The 26,889-nt window shown below is 38.6% G+C and overlaps 1 long non-coding RNA gene across 1 annotated transcript; it reads right to left on the reverse strand.

Moving 5' to 3' along the window:
• Nucleotides 1-3,683: 3,683 nt before the first annotated feature.
• On the reverse strand, nucleotides 3,684-21,466 carry LOC125432063. Its single transcript, XR_007244388.1, has 5 exons — nucleotides 21,398-21,466; nucleotides 20,964-21,038; nucleotides 19,900-19,974; nucleotides 6,025-6,119; nucleotides 3,684-3,770 (listed from the first exon to the last, which is right to left on the reverse strand). It is a non-coding gene; the product is annotated as an uncharacterized LOC125432063 (long non-coding RNA).
• Between the last annotated feature and the right edge of the window lie 5,423 nt (nucleotides 21,467-26,889).

The raw sequence follows: 26,889 nt of genomic DNA on the forward strand, positions 1-26,889 counted from the left end.
GTTTGCTTATTCTTAACATATATTTGTGTGCAATCTAATATTGGCTGAGTCTGGGAGCATGGTGGGATTTCTCAAATGCTGGCAGCCAGCAGACCCTACCTACTAATACATTTGCTTGTGGCTGCCCACTAAAAGGGAAGGAAGTGTTTTATATTCATGATGATAACTGTCTGGTATCTAGTATCTCATTTCTGAGGTAAAGAACAATAGTTTGGTAAATTTTAGTTTAACGTTCATCCTGTTCAGAACCTGAATTTACTGAAGAGATTAACATTTCACCTGCAATTCTGAGTTGATTAATTGGAAAGATTAAAATATGTTTGATTCAAAAAGGACCTGTGATTAAACAAGAAAGTATTTTTTTAAAAAGGTTAATTATGTTTACACCTTTTTGTGGTTTGCCTGTAAGAAAGGTTACTGCTGTGAGGATCTTAGCTGACCAAAACTTTTTATATGGATGCCAGAGTGATAAGTACCTCGTGGAAAAGGCTAAACCCACCCATACTTCATGGCCCAATTCAAAATAATTTCTCTCTACCCTGAAATCGGGCACTTCTGGTGCATATCGTTCAAAATTCTGTGCAACACAACCACCATTTCTGCACCGTGTTCCTGACTCTGCACACAACTCCAAAACTGCTGAGTGCAAAACCTTCCTCATACATACCTTACAAAACCAATATTCATAATTACCATCGGGCTAAAGAGTTACAATTGCTTTCATCCCTGGCACCTCTGAGAGTCTGGCAGAGTCTGGCAGCAGCTGATTCAAGGTGCAAATCACATGCTAACCATTAGCTTTACTGGGCCATGACCTGATCATTTTCCTGAAACATGGGACACATGCTGCATTGGGGAATAGTGCTCAGAAGAGTCATGAGTATCCCTTTTAATGAGCCACATGTGCACATCTGAACTATTTATTTGTCACTGATCAAGAGAAACAGTTCCTTCCTCTAGCCTTTTTCCATCCATATATTGCACTAATATAGCATCTGAAATGTACTCATAGATTTGTTGTCCTAGACACATTTATGTATGTTTCACATGGTCAGTGCTTATTGTCTTTTCACTAAGTTTCTCTCTTCTGCGTTTTAATGGCAATTTATTTTTTCTTGCTTTTATTTACATTCTTATAGATCCCCCTGAAGAACATATGTGAAATGCATAAGGGCAATGTAACTGAGTTAAAAAAATATTTTTTCTGCTCACTAAACCATTGGGCCTCTTCTTCTGTAGTTTTTAAGGGGGAACATTTGCAGAAGCTCCCCATTTTCTGATAGGTAAAAGATGAACACACTTCTTCTTGTGAAGACCTGAAATAAAGTCTGGCCAGAAGCCTTTGTCATCTTCATCTAAGAACCTTGGAATGTTTGGCCCACTTTTCAGTAAAGGCCAGACAATCTTTATATATATTTTTAATTAGCTAGAAATTGTACTTTTAATCTTTATTTTGCAAAATTCTTTATTTCCCTTTCCCAGTCTTCCCATTTGCTATCATGGCATCTTTAGAGCAAACTTTTTGAAATTGGATCTTAGCTTCGTGAGACTTTCTGTCTGAAGCTTCCCACAGGGACCTTCTACTCAGCTTACTGTGGGTAGACCTGGGGAGGGGAGAGAGAACTCATTAGGGATGTGATGCCCTAGAGTCCATCATCTGAAGCTGCTGTTTTCTTTAGTGGAACTGATATCTGTTGTCTGGAGATTTGTTGTAATCCAGGAGAATTCAATCCTCCACTTGGCAGTTGGCAGCCTAGTAGCAAAAGGTAAGAAAGGAGAATTCGTTGTTTTGCTGGAGACAATATGCCAGAGTCTCAGAGATTCACACTCCAGCACATTAGTATTATTTTTTCAAGGAGTTAATTCGCACTTTCATGAAGTTTACCTTGGACTAAAGGATCTGAATGGACTATTGGTGACACACAATAGTGTGAATTACTGTCCTCTGTTACCATTCTCTACAAACTATAACAAATAGGCTTACTTTTAAGGAAAGCAACAAGCCATCCAGCAGGCAAATGTAAACATAAATGCTTGTGTTTCATGGAGACTTTAGTAAAGGTGTGTGTGGCACTGCTGAGTCAAACAAAAGCACAAACACATGTAAAAGACATCAGTATTTCTTCAGAGATTATGAAAGATCCCAAAATTGACTACAAGGCTGGAATTTAATCAGCATCTCTGAACAACAGAAGCATGCAGCATTCCAGAAGTCTGGCAGCTTGGCCTGGCAGCTTTTCCCTTACCATCTGCAGCATTTGCTGTCCTGCTGTAAGAAAAACACAATTCACCTACTGAGGACATTTTTCTTGGTGCCTTCTGTTTACTTACAAGGGGCTATAAAGTATCATCATCCCCCCGCCCCTTGGTTCTGCAGTTTTGTAATTTTTCTTCAGTTTGTCCATTGCATAACATGAACAACGATAAAGTAACACAAAGAAATTTTAGTCAAGTTGCTAAAGGCCCCTATAGTATATGGAATTTCTATGTTTAAATGCTGTAGCTTTTCAAGGCAAAAGGACATATACTACATATAAAAATTACTCTAAAAATAGAGTGCTATAAATAGAAATTTGACACAAAATAAAACAGAGTGTGCGCAGCACTGGGGTATGGATTAAAATAAAACTTAAGTATCCAGCACTGCTACTTGATTCATAAAGTACATATATTCAATCCCAGTGCACAGTGGCAGTTTTGTGGTCTATTGTATGCTTCCAATAGTATTTAGTTAACCTGTTTATATTAATTATATTAATTTATTTTAGGCATACTTCACCTATTTAATATATTGATAAGTTATGCTCTCCATTAGAAATGTTTGAGGTAATTCACAACATAACTAAACAGGAATATTAAATGCTTAAAAATGCAGACAGTGATGTCAGGAACCCAATAACAGCTCAACCCAGAGCTGTTGTGTGGGTTTATTTATTTATTTATTTTTACCTGCCTATCCCTAAAGGGCTCAGGGCAGCAAACAACATAATAAAATCATTGCTACAATTAAAACTGCAATAAATACGTTAAAAGCAATTTATACAGTACATACTGAAGAATCCAAGATGGAAACTTACAACTCCCATTTAACCCCGCCCCCCCAGAGGCCACAAAATAGATGTCAGCCCTGCTGGTCTCCAGAGAAAGCCCAATGGAATAGCTCCATCTTACAGGCCTGCAGAAATAACTCAAGTCCTGCGAGGCCCTGATCTCAGTCGGGAGCATATTCAACAGGTAGGGACTAGGACGGAAAAGCCCTGGCCCTTGATGAGGACAGACAGATAGTTTTTGGGCCAGGGATTTCCAAAAGTTCTCCTCTGAAGAACGGAGGGACCTACTTGGGCAATATGGGGAAAGGCAGTCCCCAAGGGGACAGCACTGCTCCAGTGGCACCCTACAATCTCTGAAGGGCTTTCCTGTGGCACATGAATCCTAAAAATTTACCCCCCCAACCTGAAGAATTCCCCATAGATAAGAGCAGAGATACACCATGAAAATTGTGGCCTATCTCCGAGGCTGGATCTGCTGGTGCAAGGGGCTAAGAGTAGTGGAACCAGACTAAGGTTGATTCCAACCCCAGGAATGCCCCCACCATGCCAATGTGGTCCAGAAGCATTGATGCAGAACTGGGTGTCCTGAGGCATCACAGGGGCCAGGTGCTGGTGCATTTGCTCCTTCAGCAGCATAAGTACCTCATGGAGAGCAAATTCACTGGTGTAGGCCCATGCAGGCTCCAGAGGGGGATCCCCCTTTGGATTGGGCTGTAAAAGCTGAAAATAAAAAACAAGTAAAAAGTGAGGGTTTAAAATTGAAAAGAAAATCACTGTATGTTTAGCAAAACACCTAGGAATATTTTTTTTAATCACAGGGTGCTTCAAACTTAACACACCAAGTACCAATTGTAATTCATAGCAAGAAATGTTCAAATCAGATCAGAAGAATATGTTAATGACAAACCAATATATCTATTTTCCAGTGTGTCCCGATCTTTCAATACATGAATCCCAGAGATTGGAGCCATCAACAGACATGGCAAAATCACTTTCTAACCTGAAAAAACATAATTGAGGTGATAGTTCCAATATCTTTTTCCAAAGATCTATTTCCCCTCAATATATTGGAATAGGTGATAGCCAATAATCAACTCACAGCAGAGCAATAATAGTTTAAATTACATTGAAGGACAATCATACATACATGAAGAACTTCAAAGTTAATTTTAATTTGAACAGTACTGCGGTTTGAAAAGACTGATTGATTTCAGACATGAGTCTTAGAACATGATAGTTTGCCTTAGTACTGGAGAAAAATCTGTTTTGAATCTCTGCAGGTGAGTACATAAAAAAGGGAATTCCCAGTTATGTATACAGATTAAATGTAATTTAAATGAAAGGAGTAGTCACAAAGCATCCAAAAATAAGCTTTTCACTGTACAATCCTAAACAGAGTTAGACGCTTGTAATCCAAATGACGTCAATTGATTAAGAAGGTGTAATTCCCCAAGATTTTCAGAACATACCTCAATATAAAAATACTGTATTAATGCAACACTTATATCATTTGTTTTTGCTGTTTTCAAATTATAGTTAAACAGCGTAAACTCATAAGTATCTTCAAAATCAGCTCTACTCATGGATGCTCAAAACTGTTTATCTCTAAGAGACTGGGAGGATGGATGAGTTTTATGTGTATCCAGCTGGCATGCAGCTTGATCCAAATCCTGTTGAAGTTGGTAGAAATTGTTCCATTTCCAGACTTAAAATGAACTTTTTTTCAGAGATTTGAACTAATCTTCTGCACAAAAGATCCAATGCATTAAATAAATGAATTGCTATACGTGCTTTTGAGTTATTACAATGGATGTTATAAAATTTAAACTGATTTCGCAAACAGAATAATTGGAGTCATATAATGAGCAATTGTTCAGGTACCACGTGGAAAACTGCATAGCATTTCATTATCAAAACAGGTTTCCTTGGGGTGGGGTGGGGGAGTTTTGTTTTCAATCTAACATCAGTGCCCTATGCCACCGGCCTAATGATGGGCAGCTGCTATGTGGCTATGATGGTTGCCAGGATAAATACAGAAGTAAAGCTAACCTCAGGATGGAGGAAGCAGGAAGAAGGAAAGTGAACATATATGAAGATTTACATCAGCAAACATGAGTGAGAAACTGCAGTACTGCAGTCAAAAGATCTGCTCACAACCTCAGTTCAATCCAGATGGAAGTTGGTGTCAGGTAGCTGGCTCAAGATGACACAGCCTTCCATTTTTCAGAGGCTGTTAAAATAAGAACCCAACTTGCTGGGGTTCCAACTAGTGTAGATGACAGGCAAAGCAACTGCAAACTACCCCATAAACACAGTCTGCCTAATAAATGATATAGGAACCAAGATGGTTACTAGCAACATTAAAAAAAGATCTTGATAGTAATCATATTATTTTATCACATAGCTGATTCACAAGGAATGTGGCTGCAGGGCAGAGCTTGATCCTCCACTACTTAAACCCATGCAAGAATCTAAATCAGGTGTCTGATCACCATCTGTCATAAAGATGTCACAACATGTGGTAGCTAAAAATCTGCAAGTACATCCTGTCACATAGTGCAAGTATTTAGGGGATTTACATTGCACAGCACTGTGGATTAGGTGCATTTGTTTTCATATACTTCATATTTGAGAGGAATGCAACCCTAAATTTATATGAATAATTCTGTAAAGTGATAGGAATTGAATTTTACAGACTAACCATGACAGCTGCTTGAGAATTACCTAGCTATACTGCACTGGCAATGAGACCAGTCACAGCAGGAAAAGAAAAACGAGCATTGTAGTGGTAGTTGGAACCAACTGTGTGGATGTTGGAAGAAGCAGGAAACTCAACCTAGAGAAAAATATTTTCCTAAACAATACTTGGGTAAGACTTCCGTGTGTTTTCTCTGAAACTTTGATTCAAGGCAGCAAAAACATTGCCCTCTTATTCATATAAACAAAAGAAACACATTAGCACTGTTGTACATACCTGCTCCGTTTCTCCTGTGCCCTCCTCTCCTTACTACTTTACATTGTTTCTTCTAGTGTTTATTCCCTGCTTTTCTCCCACATTATGTTTTAATTCTGAAATGTCAAAAATAGGAATTCATGACTTCATTATTGCTGTTCTTGTTACATTGCTGTTGTGGTCATATCGTGCATGTGCAGATAGCTGCTGTTTTCAGTTCTTTCAGTTTGCCTGAACATTTTCATCCTCTATGCTATCAATGTTCACATGTGCATCGATATAACATTACAGATTTTGATGTGGCAGTAGATTGATTTGTAGCAAGATTTATGTGTGCTTTTAGCACTATGTGCATCTCAATAAAAGCCATGCAAAATAATACAATCAAATGAACACTATTAACCAGTTAACTTTTTAATTTTTATGTTTATTTATGATGTCATGTGCATCAATGGTGCATGGACAGAAAAGGCACATTCATTTTTTCAAGTAGAACAACAGAAGACTTCTGTTGCAATGATTCCATTTTGGAAACTAGACAAGCTAACCTGCAATTCCAAAATCCTCACTGAAATTCAGACCAAAAAAAGTTGAGCAAGTATAACATTAAGATGATTTGTGATTTAGACCACTCCATAAGACACTTGTACAATTTTTTATAGTTTGACTTCATGGCTGCACAATAGTGAATTGGTCTGGGCTTTGAATATGGAACATGATGAGCATTAGTGAGCCATACCAAATGTCAGGTTTCTGCTTTTAAATACTAAATAATACCCTATAATGTTGGAATACAATCTTGGGCTGTTTCTGCCCGTGTGGAATACAGTGCATCAGGGACAGCAAAAATGCTGTCCGTGGAGAGGCGTTCGCACAGCAGGCGCTGCTGCAACACAGCAGAGCCGTGCTTGCGCTGCCCGATCAACGCGGAAACACCACTTTTGAACCTTGCTTCATGAGTGAGGTTTTTCAAAAGTGGCGCCTTCCAGCTGGAAGGCGGCATTTCCCTCCCGCCTTCCCTAGCTGGCTTACCTTCTCCTTCTGGCTTCTGTCGCGTTGTGGAGGCCAGGGAACACGCCCCCCTGGCGTCCGTCTCCAGAGCCATCGCTCTGGCCAGGGGTGTGTGTCCCCTGGCCTCCACAACATGAGGGAAGCCAGCAGGAGCAGGTAAGCCAGTTGCAGAAGGCGCAGCCTGTGCGAAGGCTGTGCCTTTGCCTGTGCCCCTACCGGGACTGTCTCTGCAAACGGTCCTGGGGGGGTGCATCGGCATAATTTATGCCAATGCACCCCCACTCACTGGCTGTGCAGAAACAGCCTTACACACAAATAATGGGCAATGAAAAAGTTCAGAAGCTTTTCCTTGTATAAAAACTGCATATCTGTTGGAGGTGTGCGCTGGAAAAAAATATTCTAATTCCATATAGCAATGTAAGAAAAGGAAGATGTACTGGCTTTAAGATTTTTGGAAACTTTGTTGTCACATCAGAAGATTCTTCAGGTTCCATTTCCATTATAACTGAATCAAAATGAACCAATCTACAAAGAATGCAAAACAACAATAATACTTTTCTCAGCACTCCATGACCAGATGTTGTCCCCCTTACTAAATCTCCAATGGGAGAAAGGACAAGGGAAAGGGTACTTACTTGTTAAAAATTAAATAACTAAAGTGAAACAAATTAGTTCGTTGAGAAAAAAAAGTCTAGTGCAGTTGAGGTAGGATTCATCTGGCCAAGTAAGGGGCTCTCCCAGGGCCGGAGTGAGGGGGAATGGTGCCCAGGGCATGCATGCACCCTGCACCCCTGCCATGCCCTGAAATGCCCCTGCCACGCCCCCACCATGCTCACCCACCAGCGTGTGCTCAGGGCATCGTGCCCCCTCACTCCATTGGCACTATGCCACTGGGCTCTCCCAAGATATAAGGAACAGCAAGTGCAGTGCCCAAGTGGTGCCAAATGGCCATCGTAACAGAGTACTTCAGCTTAAATTTTCCCTCTTCTCCAAAAAAGTCTATGTATTGGTCAAGGCTTGGTGTGTGAATTCATTACAGCTGCACCAGAAAAAAAAATATGGAGGAAAAATGAGACTCCATGACAATGCATCTCCTGACCCAATCTTTACCAATCTCAGGGATTCTTAAAAGAAGAGTCACCAGAATCTATGCTGAAAATGTCATGCCTATACCTTTTTTTAAAAAAAGCCTTCCCAAGCCCAAAAAGATTTTCCATAAACTATAATGGAGCAGTTTTTTTCAGATTCCTGAAAAAAGCTGGAAAAACCCATACTAATATGGGGATTTGGGAATCCTGAAGATATTTAGATCCAATCAACCCCACTCTGATTCCCCCCCCCCCTTTTTTTTCTTTTGGCACTCATCTAGTCAAGGTTAGGAAAGCCAGCATGGTGTAGAACTTAAGATGTCAGGTTAGGACCTGAGAAACCCAGGTTCAATTTCCACATGCCATGGAAGGTTGCTGAGAGACTTTGGGCCAGTCACACACTTTCAGTCTGGACCCTGGCTAACACTTGGATGGCAGACCTTTAATGAACACCAGGATTGTGTCATGGAGGCAGGCAATAGCAAACCACCTCCTAAAGCCGTGGTTCGCCACCACTGTCCTAAAGTCTCTTGTCTTGAAAACCCAATGGGGCATAAGTTAGCTATGACTTGATAGCAAAAAAAAAAAGTCAAGGCTATTCACATAATTGCTTGCAAGGCTATGATTAGCTAGGGGAAAAAATGTTCCCCAGAGAATGGCGAGAAACATTTTTAAACCGACAGTCTCCATTAAATTTGAGACAATTCACAATGTTAATAAACAGGGCGATCATTCCAGGAAGGCTTTGACTGCCTCAGATATAGCTGATTAGATCCAATGCTGGGTAAGCTGGACATCTTTGGGGATCAGCATTATTAATTGATTGATTGATTGATTGATTGATTGATTGATTGATTGATTGATTGATTGATTGATTGATTGATTGATTTGATTTATACCTCACCCTATACAAAGGTCTCAGCGCGGTTTACAAGATTATAAACAACGAACTATAAAAACAACACTGAAAACATCAACATATTAAAAAAATCATAAAACCATAATAATACCAACTCACATACCCTCTCCCACCCTAAGTATGGTAGTGGTAGAAAGTATTGTCCAGTTGCCCACATTATTTTTGAAGAAAGCCCATAGAGTTTTTGAGGTAAGAGATGTTCAGAAGTAGTTTGCCACTGCCTGCCTCTGCATAGCAATCCTAAACTTCCTTGGTGGTCTTTCAGCTGTTGAGAAACTGATTTCTTTAAGTAGTTTTTTGTTCAATTCAAACAGTGGTTTGGGATGAGCCCTAGTTGATTGTAACTTCAGAGACTCAGATAAGGGAGATGACCATTAATATAAGGTTACACCATTAGGCCTAGCAGTTTCAAGCCCATAGAAATCTAACCAGGTGCATTCTATCTTATGCTCATGGGTAGGTGAAGGAGTGTGTTGACTGAACATGATGCAACTGCAGGGCAATTGGTCTAATTGGAAAACTTATCTGATTGATTGGATCATCTAGTTAGTAACATGTATTATTAATCAAGTTACATCATTTGCTATACATTTGATTGCTTAATTAGAATCTGGTCAATGTGCTTGATTACATTTGACCTGAGGACACCTCTTGATTTTGTGCTGGTAATATTGACCAGAAGTCTTGTCTTGGACTTTGAGACTTCATTATTTTTACCTTCATTATTTTTACCTTCGCTGTTCACTGTTCTTTTATTGAATATCCCTGCACAATTTTATAACAAAACAGTTTCTTTATATTTTGTGATGTTCTTGAATTCAGGGGGTTTCAATCTGAATCCAGTACTTTAGTCTTCATTGGCTTTAGCTACCAGATTGTTTTCTGGAACTCACCTTGTAAGCATCCTACTTTGCTATGGCCACTTCATTGATCTTAGTCACAGGAGGGGTACAGACTTTATCTCTTGACTCTGGATAGCTGGGTAGAAAAGGGGCTGGTGGTACTGATATCCTGGGGTGTGAAGATTAACATCTTTGGGTTTTAACTTGCTTGCTCTGCGCCTGCAAGGAATCTTGGTTTTAAGGTCCCTTGTCACCATGCAAATACTAACCATCGCTGACCCTTCTTTGCTTCTGATGAGATTGGGCTAGCCTGGGCCATTCAAGTATACCAGAAATATCTACTTTTTTGAGCAAATATTGCAATCTTCATTTTTAGACAAGGTAGAAATATCTGTAGAATAAACAGCAATGATTTTGAATGTTTTTGGTACACTACTTTGTAATCAAAAAATCATGTTAGTGAAATCTCTTGTAAATTATGCAAAGTGTAAGTATCACTAAGTATTATTATAGCCTCTCATCAAGCAATGGTTTTGCTCCAGTAGGCTTTTCAAAGGTTGAGTGCTGTGCCACGTAGTAATCACTTTCTTTTGTTGACTGTCCTTTCTCCTGTATTACAACTGGTACCTGACAGTTGAAGATTATCCTTTGGAGTGGGAGACTTGAAAAAAGTATTTTGGTAAACAATGCATTCAGAGTATGAAGTCACTGTGATTGCTTTTTCTAAGTCTGACACTTGCCCTGTAGATAAACATTTTCTTTTACACTGCAATGCTGTTTCTCCTGATAACTAGTTCTTATTATTTTAGAACATAAGTAATTCTCTGAAGTATCTTTAATGTTCCAGTTTTGTGAAAAACTGACTTGCACAATTAGCAGTGCATATCACTAGTGCACATTATTAGCAGTGATGTGCACAATTTGACTAAGGGACATGTGGTCAGGGGAAGAAGAACTCTAAGGTAAATGTCAGTTTTCTGAAAAGTAAAAAAATAATAATGTCTGAGGATGGTCTCACCCACTGGCCAGGGCTCTCCCATTGCTGCTGTGGGCTTCCCCACCATCACTGCTATCTGTACCATCCCCCGTGCTAACTGCACTCACCCAAATTTCCAAAATGGAGCTGAAAATAAGGGTTGGATTGTCAAGCAGAGTTGCCATAGACAGGCAGCATGCGAGGCAAGTGGGAAGGACCATAGGGTCGGAGAAGGCAGGTGGGAGGTCTGGCTCAGAGGTAGTTCAGCCGGGAGGAGAAAGGAAGAGCCAGGAGGCCTAGTGGCTGCAAACTCCCATAGGAAAGTTTTGCCTACCCATCTCCTCCCTGGCTTAAGAGGAGAGGTGGGCCTGTGGGTGAAGGGACCAGTCAGGGTATGGTATGGCCTGATTGACAGCCTGTGGGTGAATGGCAGCTTAGGAGATGGTTTCCCAGGGGTTTTGTGGAACTCTACTGCAAATACAGGGAAAGGCGAGAGGTGCAGCAGCCACAAGCTCAGCCTCACTTCTAGTGACATGTACTGGTGATGTGGCTGAAAGAATACACTTAGCCTTTCAGTGAGTATTGAAAAATGTAAACAAATAACTTCAAACCCTACGTGTAGTCAAGCAACCATGACTGTACATTTTGATATCGATCAGAGTTATAGTTGTAAATTTTTCCTTAACTCACATTCTTCCCTATTGACATTTAAAACTGGGAGCATGTACATTTGCTGTTTTAAAGTGTGCTTGCACCAGAGCCTCCCCAGTTGCTGACTTCACTGCACATTACTGATCTGACTACTGAGTTGGAGTTCAAGGCTAGAGGACAGACGAATTGCTTTGAGAGTATCCTGCTTTCCTTAGTGCAGGAAGTTAAATCAAGTCTCAGTTTTCACAACACCTATAGAATATCTGCAGTATAGTTCAAGGAAGACACAGGTGCATATGAGGCTAGGCTTAGGAAGGGAAGAAACATTAGACTCCTCTAAAGAAAAAGAAGAGATTTCCTGGTAGTAGGGCTCAGTTCAAGTATTGACTATAAGCTTTACTGCATGCTCCATTTACTCCTGATTTTCTTGGCAGTTAATCCACAAACATTTATTTATTTATTTATTTATTTATTTATTTATTTATTTATTTATTTATTTATTTATTATTTCGATTTCTATGCCGCCCCATCCCCAAGGGGCTCCGGGGTTTGGACACAGTTCTTTGCATGTCTGCTCTCCTTCTGCATTTTCACACATGTAGAGTCAATTTATTCTCTTCCATGCATACTTTCAATGAGGATTTTTTAAGGGAGGATGGTGTCACTGGCAGCATCACAGACTCCCCCTCCCTTTTGAAGGCATTAAAATAATGATATATTGCTAAAGAATAGAATTTTTCTTCCCCAGTTTTCTTTCTCTCAGCCACTCCAAGACACCTCTAGCCCATTTTTCAATGATTGGGATATTGGGGTCAAACTCCTCCCACACCTTACATCAACCCTGGAAATGTGGTTTCATTTTCTTCTCTTTTTTAAATCTAAAAAACAGCACTACAATATCAATATATTGCTATGGCTTTGTGGAAATAGGCTTAATAGATTCTCTGAATTCCCATCTTTTTTTAAAAAGTAAGTTTCCCTAGCTATAAAGTGTGGTGTGATTTACAAAAGCTCATGCTGGAAGAGATATTGTTAGTCTTTAACATGCCTCTAGACGTCTATTTCATGTTGATACAATGATCAAACATGGTCATTGCTCTGATGCAATGACTCAGATCACTGGTCTATCTCAATATTGCTTACTCTGACTAGAATTTGCTTTCTAAGGTCTTATGAGGGAAAGGTTTTGCGCTCACATCTGCTATCAGAAATCACTTTTAACTAGCATTGCAATGAATTAGGATTGGTGTCCTTACTAGGCAGGTGTCTGATGTCAGATTTAAAAGTCCTCTTTAGTTTTGTGGGATATGTTTTTATTTTGATGTTATTTACATTTTTATTTATGTGTTATTTGCCTTCTAAAATAATTTGAATGCTATATCCTACAAAGATTTCAGATATTTTATTTGGATAAGGCTGTAAATAAATACAATTAAAACCGAACATCAAGAAATGCTGATTTAAAACAAAAACTACTAAGTATTTATGTCAATTCACAAAATAGAACAGTTTGAAATAATATGGTATTCCCAGTTCATAATGAGCTCATGACAGAAATATTGTTTAGACCTTGATGCATGAAAGAAAATCATGTATTTGGATAAACCAAACCAAAAATAAAGCAAAAAAAACCCCTATTTCAGCTTTTTTCAACCAAATAAAGCCGGCTATCTGAATAAAGCTGAAAAGTTGAAAGCCAAAAATATTTTTGGCATTTTTGGCTTTTCCTGTAGTTATTTAAGGGCCATGGAAAAAATTCTTTTAAAAAAAGGAAGGTTAACTGTAGAGGAGATATTGGTCCAAGTCTATTTACAGTTGTTTCAATTAAATTCTCCATAAAGTAGAGTTTTTTTGAAAAAAACATTTCATTTATGCCCTGCTTTTCTCCCCACTGAGGCCAGGAAATGGTTTACATCATTCTCTTCTTTTCCATTTTCACCTCACAAAAACGCTGTGAGGTAGGTTACACTGACAGTATATCCAGAAAGCTTTTGTGGCAGAGTGCGGATTCAGACCTGGATTTCCCAGATGCCATTTTGGCAGTCTGACCACCATACCATGCTGTTTCTTTAATTTCCATCACATCTTTTGTTTCCTACCCTATATTTATGGTTAATTGTATTTATGATGCATTGAAATAAAAAAACATCCATTAGCCTGTTTTATCATTTGTTTTTTGATCCTAAAAAGCAGTTGGAGGGGTGACTCAACTTGGGCCACAATTCTAGACAAGGAGGGAAGTTTACCTCTGATCTGTGCTGTTTTCCTGACTGTAGCCAGTTCTCTGGGCATGAATGAGCACTGATACGTAAAGTATATGGGCAAAAACAGGAGCTAGTGACAGATGGGAAAACATTTCATCTACTTGGGTTTTTTTGTTGATTTTATCTTTTTTGCTTGTTAAGTGATCATACTAGGAGTTGTTGGGAAATCAGGAGACGAATACTTATTTCTCTCCATCTCCCAGACTCACGGAATATTCAGAAACTCATAACAGCAAGGATATACTTTAAAAATGCCTGTGCTGCCTTGTGAGATGGCAGCACTGCCATTCAGTCATTTTACTGCAACAAGACCAACCAGCTAGTCTATCAGACAATCCATCAGCAGTGTGAGGGGAGTCATGTCTCTAAAGAAGGAAGAATTGCCAAAGCTTTAATAGACTTTCCAATGGCCTGCTTCCTGGTTCATCTCACATTAACTGTCCGATTGCTAATTGATGTTTTGGGAACACAGAAATAGGCCCCTTATGCACCTTGTTTCCATCTCTAATTCAAGAGGTCCAAAGCCTTTTCCTTTGTTTCTAACAACTTTCCTATCCCAATAGGTTTGACTGCCATGGATGGAAAGTGGGGGAGCTATGACACTTCAAATTAAATATTTGATTTCACAGACTGTGAATTATTTTATAAATCCATACCTCCTGATACAACTTTCTTTTCAATCTGTTCCCCTTCTCTTCACTGTAGATCTTAAGCAGGTCTATATAACCTGCCAGAATTATTTTGCCTTGTGTAGATTTCAAAAGAACAACAAAATCTATACTGCATCCTAATTTTATGCAAAACATGACAGCTCCCAATATGTCTCCACAGTTTACATGCAAGCTTATCAAAGAGCCTGATATTTATTCATATGGTCTATCCTACAATGCTGTCCAAGCCCAAATATGTTACAAAAATAAATATGCAATGGATGGTCAAATAGTTTTGACTGTTTGGAGCTCTCATCTGGAAAGAAATATGCAATATAGATGAAATTGCATTGGTATGGGCAATAAAGATATTGGATTTGATAAAATATGCATTTGAAAGAAAACCCTTTAATATATAAATAGCAGAATATTGGTCAGAAGGTACTTCTATTGATTTCAGATGCAATTGGCTATGTAGATTCAGCAAAATGACACTGCTTTTAGTGCATATTGAATGTGTTCATCTTCCTGGAATCTCTTGTATTGAATGCTGAAATTGGCAAAAATCCAACACCCTGACGGTTTCATTTTACAGACCTCTATTACTCATATGTCAATATATATTTGCAATCTTTGGTAGGGTATTGGGGAATGATTATGCTCTATCGCTAGTTTATATTTCTTAGACATTTACTGCACTAACTCAAAATGTATCTTCATTCACCTTCGGAGGGAAGGTACAACTAAAATAGTAATTAGCTTTATTTCCAGGACTAACTAGCACTTTAATTAGAAAACTTTAAGAAATCTATATGAAACTATTTAAATATCACATTTTGAATACAGGTTGCTCGTTACCAGACCAGCCCATGGTGGATTGAAGGAATCCTGTTTTTATGAGAATAGTGTCTCTGCCTATCCTTCCAACCCATGGGGTGCCTAGTAGTGCTTTGCCAAAATGCAGAGCCCATTCTCTGCATTGGCTAATGTACCCACAAGGACACTGTAAAAGCTTTTCTGGACTTGCCCTTACCCACATCTGCCATGCAAAACACCTACCTCACACAACCTTCCTAAAGGGATTAAGAGAACACAATACTCCTGCTTTGGAAAGCCTCCCCATCTTCAGCCCTGGACTATCCATCCTGAGAAGATAAAGGATTTGCTAATGTATTTGTTCCAATTGTTCCTACCAGTGTTGTATTAACTCAATACTTTTTCCTTTGACTAATCTCTCTCTAACAACCACTAACTTTATAGTTATGATTGACTCAGCATTCTGCTCACCTCCAGGCACTCCCAGCTAAGTATTCAAATCATTAGACCAATGACTCAACTCTTAAGGCTGATGTCTGCCTCTTGTCTTTCCCTGGAAAGACAGGATTCCCCTTTGCACTGGGAGATTAAGGGCCACTCTGCGTAACCCTGAGAGTCCCTTTTTCCCTATAAGAAGCCCCCTCTTCCAGTAGCCAATGTTCAATATCTCCAGACACCTCTCTTTTTGTTGATATTGTCCCCAATGTGTTGATCTTTCTTCTAACAGAGCTAAGTTAAACTTTCTTGCAAAAGCTGACCTTGGTATACCTAGGCAACAAAGATCTTGAGCTTGCCTGACCCTTTTCTAAACCCATGTGTCTGCTCTCACTAATCCCACACACTAAAAGGAACAAACTCCCATCATTTCAGGTAACATCATTTCAGGTATTTGTGTTTACTATCTTGGTTAGATCAAGCAGTTAGATCAAGCACTCCATTTAGTTGAAGTGGCTCTGCTATTTTTGGAATTTGCAGCTTCCCTAGGAAATGGTACTATGGCCATCAGTAGTGCAAGTCAAGACAAATGATAGCTCCAGTGAAATTTTTAGATATAAAGATAAATCTTAGAGATATCTTTCAACAGGCTAATCTGCTAAACGTTCTGAAGAAAAAACTGAATATGCCTTTGCTTTACATTGAAATTGCCAGCTGACATTCTGGATTTTAATTTTCATGGCCTGGTGTTGCCCTTCCAGTCAACAAGAGTCTGATGGGAACTGTAGAGGGAAGGGGGTAATGTCACAACACTGCATAGCAAATAAGATTTGATTATGCAATAACATCACATAGGGCAAAACAAGACCATTCAGAATTAGCAAGGATAAATAATAAAATAATGTTTTTTGTAACAGATGCTGAAAACTTGCTTGAAAATGGAAGATTTTTCAGCATTGCCAGAAATATGCAGAAATTGGCATTGTTTTGATTCAGATCTAGCAATGCCCAACTGAGTTTGCTTTTTGTTCTCTTTAGTCTATTGCCAGACTTTCACAGCAGACATATGCACGTATACATTTATATACAGAAGCATATTTCTGTTCCATTATTCTCTAAGCTGTCTTATTCCTTAACAAGAATTCATACATTGCTTAAACTTTGTTAATTCAGGCATCATAGTTAGTCTTTCAGTGACCAGCCTCTGCTTCTGAAAAATCTAATATGACTGTCCTTGCATTGATCTGTCTATCACTCCCTGTGTAGCTATCATCTACCACATTGTTGTTAAACTGCTCTGTTCTTATATATTATCCTGGCCATACCTAGAATACATTGATGTGTTCTGAACCATTTCACACTTTCAGAAAGCAACACAATTCTCCATAACAGAATTGTTCATATCATCAGTGCATGGCAGCACAATATATGCATGTATCCCTTCTGCTGAGATGGATACAGCTACTGACAGTCTGGACAGAACTATTCAAAGGCACCTGTCATCCAAAAAAGAAGGGGGGAACCCAGGCCGTTTCCGCATGGCCAGAGGCAGCAGCTTCCCACCGGCTTTAATGAAGCTGGTGGAGCGTCGGGACCATTTGCATGGTCCCGTGCGGACAGTCTCGATGCCGCTGCTGCCTTCAGGAATGGCTCCACACAGAACCGCCCAGGGTGTCTGCGAGGGACTTACCTTGGCTTCCTCTGCAGCTCCTGGTAGCTGGAAAGACATGTCCATGCTGCTCTCCGACTCTCAGGGATCACAGGGCAGCGCGGGCATGTCATTCCAGCCACCCGGAGCTCCAGTGCCATGCAAAGTAAGTCCCTCGCTGACACTGGAGGTACCAAAAGTGGTGACCTCTTGCCAGTGTGGTTCACACCACACTGGTGGGAAGTTGCCGCATTGGGGGTGCGAGGACAGCTGCATCGCAGCAGCGACTCCTGTGCAAACAGTACCCTAGGGACGGCATTATTTCCATCCCTAGGGTGCTGTTATTTGGCTGTGTGGAAACTGTCCCAGAATGAGAACAGTAGTAAATTGTCATGTTCTCATGGTATGGCAGTCCTTTTCTCAAAAATGGATCAGAATAATGTTTAGAAACTCTATTTGACCTTTTAGACAAGTAACGTGTGACATTCTCTGCCCATTCATGATGTGTGTTTTTTCTAAATTTACCCTCTTTTGTAGACAATTAAGCAGATCACATAGTTTGTGGAGGGCAGTTATCTGCTTTCCTGCTGGCAATTTATTTTTTGTAACAAAATCCATTCATTCCCCAAACTGAGCATCATTTTTAATTTGAACCAATAACAAACTCTGTTTACTAAACTGAAATATGAAAAACATATGCTACTAACCAGGGACATTTCAGGACTTTGTGGATTTGCTGATGTCTTTCTTCTATAAAATGTGGGTGTTTAACTTCTGATTAAAATAGAAATACTAATATTTCCAGCTTAGGCACCAGACTGTTAAGGCAAAATTTCCAGTTTGGAAAAGGTCAGATGTGGCCAGCAAAAAGCAGAAGCAATGAAGTTTAAAAATGAGCATGGGATACAGATATAGTTATAAAGTCTAGAATTAATCACAGACACGCAGATCTGATCCAAGGCCCACACTGATTTTATATTTACCAGTTTATCAAAGCCCTTCTCTACCCAGAAGTGGAGTCTAGGAGTGTGGTGGGGGAGAAGCTAGATCAGTCCTTACGTTAGTTTTAAAACATTAGTCAGATTATTTAAAGTTAATAGTTTCTATCAACTTAAACTGGCAGCACATTTGCAGATATAACTTTCCCACATCACCAAAGTGGAAGACATTCTCCAGGATTCTGGCCCTCACCCATGGAATTAATCTTCCCAAATGTCAAGCAGGTAGAAAAAATGTCCCTTTTGCATTGGTAAACAGTACAATCCTAAACTTCAATTGATTTAGAAGGGTGTAATTCTGTTCAGGGTTGCATTATAAAATTAGGCAGATAAGCACATGAACCTATTTTACACTGAATCAGAAGATTGGTTTACGAAGGTCAGTACTGTCTACTATGACTGGCAGCAGCTCTCTGAAGACTCAGACCAAGGGTTTTTTTATATCACCTATTAACTGGAGATGTAAGAAATTGAACATGAGCCCTCATGCTTGCCAAGCAGATACTCTGAGTCACAATCACTGAGTCACAGTCCTTCATTTACAGTGGGCACATGAATAAGTTATTGATTTAATTGTCTTTACTTTTCCTTACTTTCTTGATATCCTGTAATGTGACATTGGACATTTTTTTTAAAAAAATGGATTACACATGTAAGGGGAGACCTAAACTTTCTCCCCTCCCATTCTTTCTCTTCCCACTTACAATTTCTTTCAGTGTTTTCCCCACAGTCCAGGTGGCTTATAAGGGTTTGTGGAAAAATATTCTCCAAACAGCAGAATGCATTTAAGAAAGGTTTCCTTGGAACTCAAAGCTGGGCTTAGAGTCTTTAGATTTTGGCTGCATCTTCATCATCTTCCATCTGAATGTTCCCTTGTTTCCTTAATACTTCCAGACACACAGGTTAACCCCTGGTTTTCTCTGAAAATAAAATTGTATCTATTGGATTGTCTCTTGAATCACTCTACTCTCTTTCCTGTTCAGAAGTATACAAACTACTCAAAGGCTGGCTCTGTAGATTGGGAATTTGCAGAATTATATCTAGCAGCTAAACGAACTTGCTCTCCTACATAATTTTATTTCCAATTGAGCAGGGTCGCATGGCCCATTACTTATATTTTCTAACTAACCCCTGCTCAAGGAGAGCTTTCACAATTGCTGGATTCAATGTCATGCCGTCTGCCCTACTAAATGGCAGGTTTAATAACCAAGAAAAATCTAAAAGGTTATGTAGCTGTAATTCCAACAAAGTTGAAACATTGGCTCACCAGCTATTACATTGCACTAGATTTGCCAAAATTAGATTTAAATATGTCAATTTACATCCTCTCTTCCAATCTGAGTTAACAGATTTGATTAGATTATTTCTCCTGCTAAATAACTCTGGTTCTGTTTTTTTTTTGTGAAGAGGTTGCAAGCTTTGTTATGGAAATAATTCAGAGTCAGTAACAATATGTATTTATCTGAGGTTATCTTTTTTGCTTTTAAAACCTTACTGTTTGCTGTGTTTTGTTGTTGTTGTTCTATTTATGCCAATAAAGGCTTTGCTTTGCTTTGCATTTAAGAAAGGCTCTGATGGGGTTAATTCCTGTCACTCACATTCTCCAGTTTGGTTTTGAAAAGTCTATCTTCCATGAATGAGCAGACTGGTCTGTATTACTTCCATGGCTGCATCTAAAGACAATAAACATCACAGAGATCTCAGATCATGAATCAGCATTTTTATTACATAAAGAGATTATCCAGTCTTTCATCATGATTGATCTCTCTCGTGTAATTTAGATATGCAAATATTTATTATCATCGTGTGGGAAAGTCCTTAAATCTCTGTTGCTATTTCTCTTTTATGCTGAAAAACTGCTTATAATAATTGGTAGAAGCTCCTCTACTACTGCAAGTGCCCTGAATGTCTGAGAGCATGTTAAACAAAACCTTTTTCTTTGCCCAGAAAATGCTGGCTGAGATTACCATATTTGAGGAGAGAATGGACTGACTCTTGCTGTTTGTTGTGTCTCACTTGTCTTGTTGTTTTTTCCCTCCATTTGGATGGAGGTCCCTTCATATTGTAAAGAACTGTGTATATAGAGCAATTCTAAACAGAATTACACTGTTCTGTTTCAGTCAATTGGCTTAGAATGGTGTAACTTTGCTTAGGATTGCACTGCAAGTCTTAAAGCTTTCAAGAAGTCCCAGGAGGCAACACCCCTCCCTTAATTCCCTTAACATTCTTAAGGGATTTAATTCCCTTAACATTCTTATTTCTGTTTTGCTTATGAAAGTGCCTTCAGTTTTGTAGTTAATTTCAGAACAATCAAAATATTCCTGGGTACTTTAGGGCTCTGTGCTTTCAGATTGCTACAGGCACTGAGCAAAAACTAGAAATGCATCTATAGATACTCACCTTCTTGATAATTTAGGAAGGACTATTCCAATTTAATATTTGAATAGAATGAGACAGAATCTGAAAGTCTTATAAATGCTTGAACAATTAGATGTTTGTTATTCTATGCCATCTGTCTCTCAATTCAGTCAACTGTGTGGTTTTTTTCCCTGCCAGATCACATTAACTTTGAGGCAAAATATATTTCTGCACTCATGATGCCATTATTCATTTTCTGTTACTGGAAAAGATCACTCTAGCCAATATCAAGTCATAAATTTACCTTTAGAGAAACACTGTTGAATGTGTCACACCTGGCCTCGTACAGCTGTAAGCACTGGATGCCATTCATGTTTAACTGAGATATTCCAAAGGGAAAAAAATTGTTAGTAAATAATACCTGTAATAGGTATTTCATTATTTTCTTAGGTATGATTGAACTCTGCAGAAACAGATAAGTTCTGTTCCTTCATAACCAAGACAAGCCTTTAAAATCTAGTAAGGATCTTAACCCCCTAAAATGATAGATAGGATACTTCAACTGTGTGAAGTAACTTGTGCCTTCAACTTATTCTCCCGGAAGGCAAAATTTAGCCACAAGAAAGCTCAAAGCTGAATTTACACCTCAGTTGATATTTCAGCTTTATTTATTTGCTTGAGTGAGCAAATCAGTCAAAAGCCAAAGTATATGGGTGACAAAAATCAGACTGTACTTACCGGTCCTTTCTGATTTCCCCCCAGTGAGCTTCACAAGAATTCTGTAGGTCGTCCAGCCAGCAAAACCATCCATTTTTTTAAAGCAGAGAAACTGAGAATTACTATTTTTGCTTCAATGTTAATCTAGAGAAAAATCTGTATTTTAGCAGAATCCATTTTGCTGCTACTCATGTACCCAGTGGTGGGATTCAAATGTACCCAGTGGTGAGATTCAAATAATTTAACAACTGGTTGTTTACAAGGACCATTTTAACAACTGGTTCTGCCAAAGTGGTGCGAACCTGCTGAATCCCACCACTGCATGTTAGAAGTGCTTGACATTTTACGGTGCTTTTCAAATAGGTTCTTTAACCTACTCCGGCTACTTCTATCATCACATAAGTTAAGGCAGTCTCAACCCAGGTTTTCCAAAATGTCTTTTGATCACTTTCTCATGTCCATTCTGCACAGCCAAACAAAACATCTGTTTTGGCTTTTTTCCCTATGCAGCACAGACAAAAAAATTGTTGCCAGACAAAAAGGCTCATTTTCAGCCTCCCCCCACCATCACTTGAGCTCTTACTTTCATTTTTGCAGCAGATCACATACATTATTTCCTGTAAGCTTCAGGAGCCTCTGTGCAGCTGCCGCCACTTGCAGACTGTTCCTGTGACTGAAAGTAATGGGTAGACCTGTTCTCCAGGGTGTTAGACCAGCCCTTCGAGTAGCTGCAATTCTCAGATGGTGTCATCATACCTATTAAAACACCTCCCTTAAAAACAGACTAAAAAACAACACATGCGCAGAATTGCCAGGGAAAACAAACTTTATTACTGAACTTTTTAGATATAAATAGCAAGTGTATGAGCTGCTAGTGGGAAGAGTCCACAAATGGCAGCGGCTGCACAGAAACTCCTGAAGCTTGAAGTAAATGGCAGGCACGAACTGCTGCAAAAATGAAGTAAGAGTTTAAGCAGTGGGTGGGGGGTGAAGGTGGGAAAAGTAAAACAGAACTTGTTCTGCACAGCATTGGGAAAAGTGTCTTCAACCCATTCTGGGGGGAAAAGATCATTAGTTTAGTGATTTTTGAAACAAATGGGTTGGGAGAAAAAAAAACACAACCTGATGATTTATTGGGGATGAAGCTGTGCAGAGTTCCCCCCCACCCCACAAAAATGCTTTTTATAATGTCCTCAAGATGTTACATTTGTACTATGCAGAAAAGACTTCTCTTTCTGTAGTGCTTCATCCTTTTAGTGTGGGAAACCATTATAAAAATCTATTTACCTTCAGAAACCAAAATGGGTTTAAAGAGGATATATAAAAAGGATCCATGTGAATATGACAGTGTGCATATTTTCCAGTTTTGGTACATATATTCAGAAACCCAGGTTTGTTGCAAGTAATTGTCATGCATACTAAAGCTTAAAAATATGCACACTGTCCTATCCACACAAAACAACAATCGTGCAGTGACTTGTCCCAGTACACACATTAGGAGCAGCAAAAATGCAATGATATTTTCATAGATAAGCACCCATACCTGGGACTTCATCAGAAGCAATTATGAAGTGTGTGCTTGGCAAATGCAAAGCAGTGAATGGGGGAAAATTAAGGTATTCCTACACCACCAACACATAAACATTTACTTTTATACTGCAGATGACAGGATTTGAAGCAGCATTCGTAAAATAATAGTGGCCATCTGAGTTTTGTTCCATGCATTTGTGGGTAATATTCAGTTTTGCCTTGTGTGAATAAGAATTATCACCCATTAGAAGTAATAAAAATTCTGAAGAGTAATTATGGTGATTTTGCCAGTGGCTGCTTCTTTCCTCCTCAGATCCTCAGTTTTGTTTGCAGGTTATGTTGATGCGGTGTTGTAAAACAAAGATACCATGAATGCCTTCAGTTATCCTTCATTCTAAAATTTGGAATTCAGGAGCCTCTGGTGGCAGTACTAGAAAATACGTTTTCTTTCTCTGGTGATATTTAAGAAGCACTGCTCACTAGGAGGGATCACTTGTGAATAGATGGAGATGATTTTGTAGCGTCGGTCAGATTCCTATTTAATGCAGCTGATATATTTCCATTTGTTTCTGTACAGAAGTGGATCTTGGAGGGAATCGGATAAACATGTATCTAACTCTTAAAATAGACTATATTATGATTTCATCGTGCTTCATGAGAGAGAATATATTTGCACCAGTTGAAAAGAAAGTGAAGATGTGCTAAGTAGACCTCAAACATTAAGATTCAGCAAACATTATCACATGCTCTTTTGTATATGTACATATACATTTGTCTTACAAACATTATTATTTGTTGTACCTGTTTGCCAGCTATTTAGGTAATAAGCACCCAATATGTTTCCTTGACATAATTTTGGAAGGCTATATGTTGGTTTTTTCTCATTATATTGTGATTAGTTTCCAAAATGTTTCGCAAGACTTTTTAGTCATACATGCCAGTATAAGTAATTTGTGGCACATCAACAGCCTGAAAAACAGCAGAAACAATCCATTTCCATCTGGTTTTCAAAAGTTTCCCATCAGTGTCTCTTCAGGGCCATTGACACATATGAAAGTGACTATTTACAAGCTTGTAACAAAAAAAAAGAGGCAAGGTAGCATAGTAAAGCCTGATCTCATCAGATCTCAGAATGGATGGGAGATTTCCAAGGAAAGCTCTAAGGAAGAAGAAAGTGGCAAGCCACCTTTGCTTCTCTGCCTTGAAAGCGCCTTGCTAGGGTAGCAATTTTATGGCATTTATGTATATACAACAAACAACAGTTTAATTACTGTGGATCAGGATACGTAGTGGACTGACTTCAGTTTTATATGATCCTTTTTCTCCATTAGAATTGCTGTGGTCAAGCTTTTAAATTATGCATTTATTTGCTTACTTTAAAATATTCCTATCCTATACATTCTAAATATAACCAAACTCAGGCAGGACAAGTCTGAGTTCTTTCGCCAGGTATAGAAGACAACAGAACTGAGAAGTCTGAGCTGCAAACACTCTGTCCCAAAAAGGCAAAAATTTTACCGTGCCTCAAACACAGAACAAATATTTTATCAGAAGCAGCTGTCCTCATGCAAATAAAGCCCCAACTCCCCCCAATGCTTTGCATTGGAAAGGTTAAAATATATATGTATGGGGAACTGATTTGTGTAAATAACTGCCAGGAATTGCTTCTTTAGTGGGCTTCATGCATCCTATGCACTTTGAGCAGACTATGATTTTCAAAAAAGCAAAGTTTTATTACTCTGATAAGAGTTCGGGAATAAAAAAACTTTATAAAACTATTTCTGTTGGCTTTTAATACAGAAATTGAATTGCAGTATTTTTGTTAGATTTTAACAAGGTTCTATGCCTGCAAAAAATGTGCCAGTCGTAAGGTCTGATCTTTCCATCTGTATCTGTGAACACTGATGCTATTTATTTCACTGGTGCTATCCTTACTAGAGCAGCAATTTCAAAACCTGTTCCTTTTCCATTTTTTTCTTTATCCTTACAATTGTATCTTTCAGGAATTGAAGTTATCATGGTAGATACTCCAACAATAATTGGTTCAGCGTCAGATACTGAAATCATGGTATTAAGGCAAACATCTATCTCCCTCTCTCCTCAGCTGTTCTTGGTTTTATTAGACTCCAACCCACACTTTGGAAATCATTTCAGTGCACTTGCCTCTTTCACTTAACAAACACCTCTTCCATCCATCAGTGAGTGTCTAAAAACCAGCTGAAATTTTAGTGCAGTATTATTTTAGTGCACGAAGAAAATAATATTTTTCACCATTATAAAAGTAGGATGCTGATTGGATTATCAAGATTAAATGAAGGGGGGAAACTACATTATACTGCAAAGATATACATGATTATGTAGCAGGCGAGGGGGAATTAATAGAAACTTGCAATGTAGATGCAGCCCATTATCACTTTTTAGATGTTACGGTCCACTTTCAATAAAATTGATGAAAATTATTGATTTAGAAATTGTTTTTTTCAGCATGCATGTACTGAAGCTTCTTATGCCTTGTTAGCATTTTCAAAGCATCAGTGAACTGCAACAAAAACAATTCCTTTAAGCAAAGTATGAATTTTACTTTAAACAAAAACATGTTTTTAAATCCAGCTAAAGTTAGCCAATTTAATATACTTTTAAAAGAATGTGTGTCACTCTCCTATTGGAATCACTGGACATTTCAAACTACTCCACTCTGGCTATATCATCATCGTCATTATCATCATCCAAAGATTGTTCATGGAAAACTAATAAAACTTAGAGGTTGTAACATTTTCCAAGAATAATTGAAACAAAAATTTTACAAGATTTGGAAAATCACTACAATTGACCTACATTAAAACTGTACATAGCAGTAATGGAGCCTGAAGAACACCAATCTTTAAAAAGGGTGACCATATGTCACCAGCTAATTAAGACCCATCAGCCTTTGATCTGTCTCTAGTAGACTTTATACCAAACACCTGTTAAATAGGCTTTGTACTTGGATCAATGATGGAAAAATTCTATACCCTAAGCAAATAGGATTTTAAAAAGGTTGCTCTACACTTGACCACTGTACAATCTTCAACCTTCTATTACTAAAGTATAAAAAGGGGGACAATCTAAGATCTTTGCTGTCTTTTTGGACCTGAAAAGTGCCTTTGACTTGGTTGTAAGACAGCTGCTATGGCTTAAATTAACAGAGATGGGAATTGATGCTAGATTACAATTACTTATTAAATCTCTCTATTTGAACACATCCTGCCACATAAAATGTACAAATTCAGGAGACCTAACCCCGAAGATATCAGTTGTGAAAGGTGTTAAGCAAGGCTGTGTATTGGCTCCAGTCCTGTTTAATTTATTTATTAATGACATGGTACATGTATTGTCAGATGTTAATTCACATAGTACTTTCAAACAAACCCATACCACTTCTACTCTATGCTGATGAAATGATATTGATCTCTAGGTCTCAAGTGGGTCTCAAAAGGCTTTTTAGAAAAAGTATGGAGTACTGTACATCTAACTTCCTGGCCTTAAACCCAGAAAAATAAAAAAGGGGGACTGGAATTCTCAGTTATTGTAAGGGTTGTGAACTTTCTGGGTTCAACAGAAATTAAATTCTGTGAAATCTGTGTGTGTACTTGAGAGCTGCTTGTCTACTGGGGCATGTAGAATTGTCTGCCTCAGTCATCTGTACAAATTTATCTGAGTACAGCAACTAAAGTGAAACAGCCGAAGCTCTCACTTGTATGAATGAGTGATTCTATACTTGGAGAGTTTGACTGATTTTTTAAAAAAGAGCAAAAATACAGTTGGTAACTATTCTGGGTTGGAATCATTCCTTCACAGATGGATTACCTCTGTATTGGGAAGCTGAGTATTTCTATTCATGAAAGGTAAGATAAAATCTCTACAGGGGATTTCAGTAAAGCTATAAAGGAAGGAAAGTGCTAGAGGAGAGATATTTGTGTGTGTGTTTATTTTAGAATAATGTA

This window comes from Sphaerodactylus townsendi, linkage group LG04, assembly GCF_021028975.2.
Source record: "Sphaerodactylus townsendi isolate TG3544 linkage group LG04, MPM_Stown_v2.3, whole genome shotgun sequence".
Taxonomy (NCBI): Eukaryota; Metazoa; Chordata; class Lepidosauria; order Squamata; family Sphaerodactylidae; genus Sphaerodactylus; species Sphaerodactylus townsendi.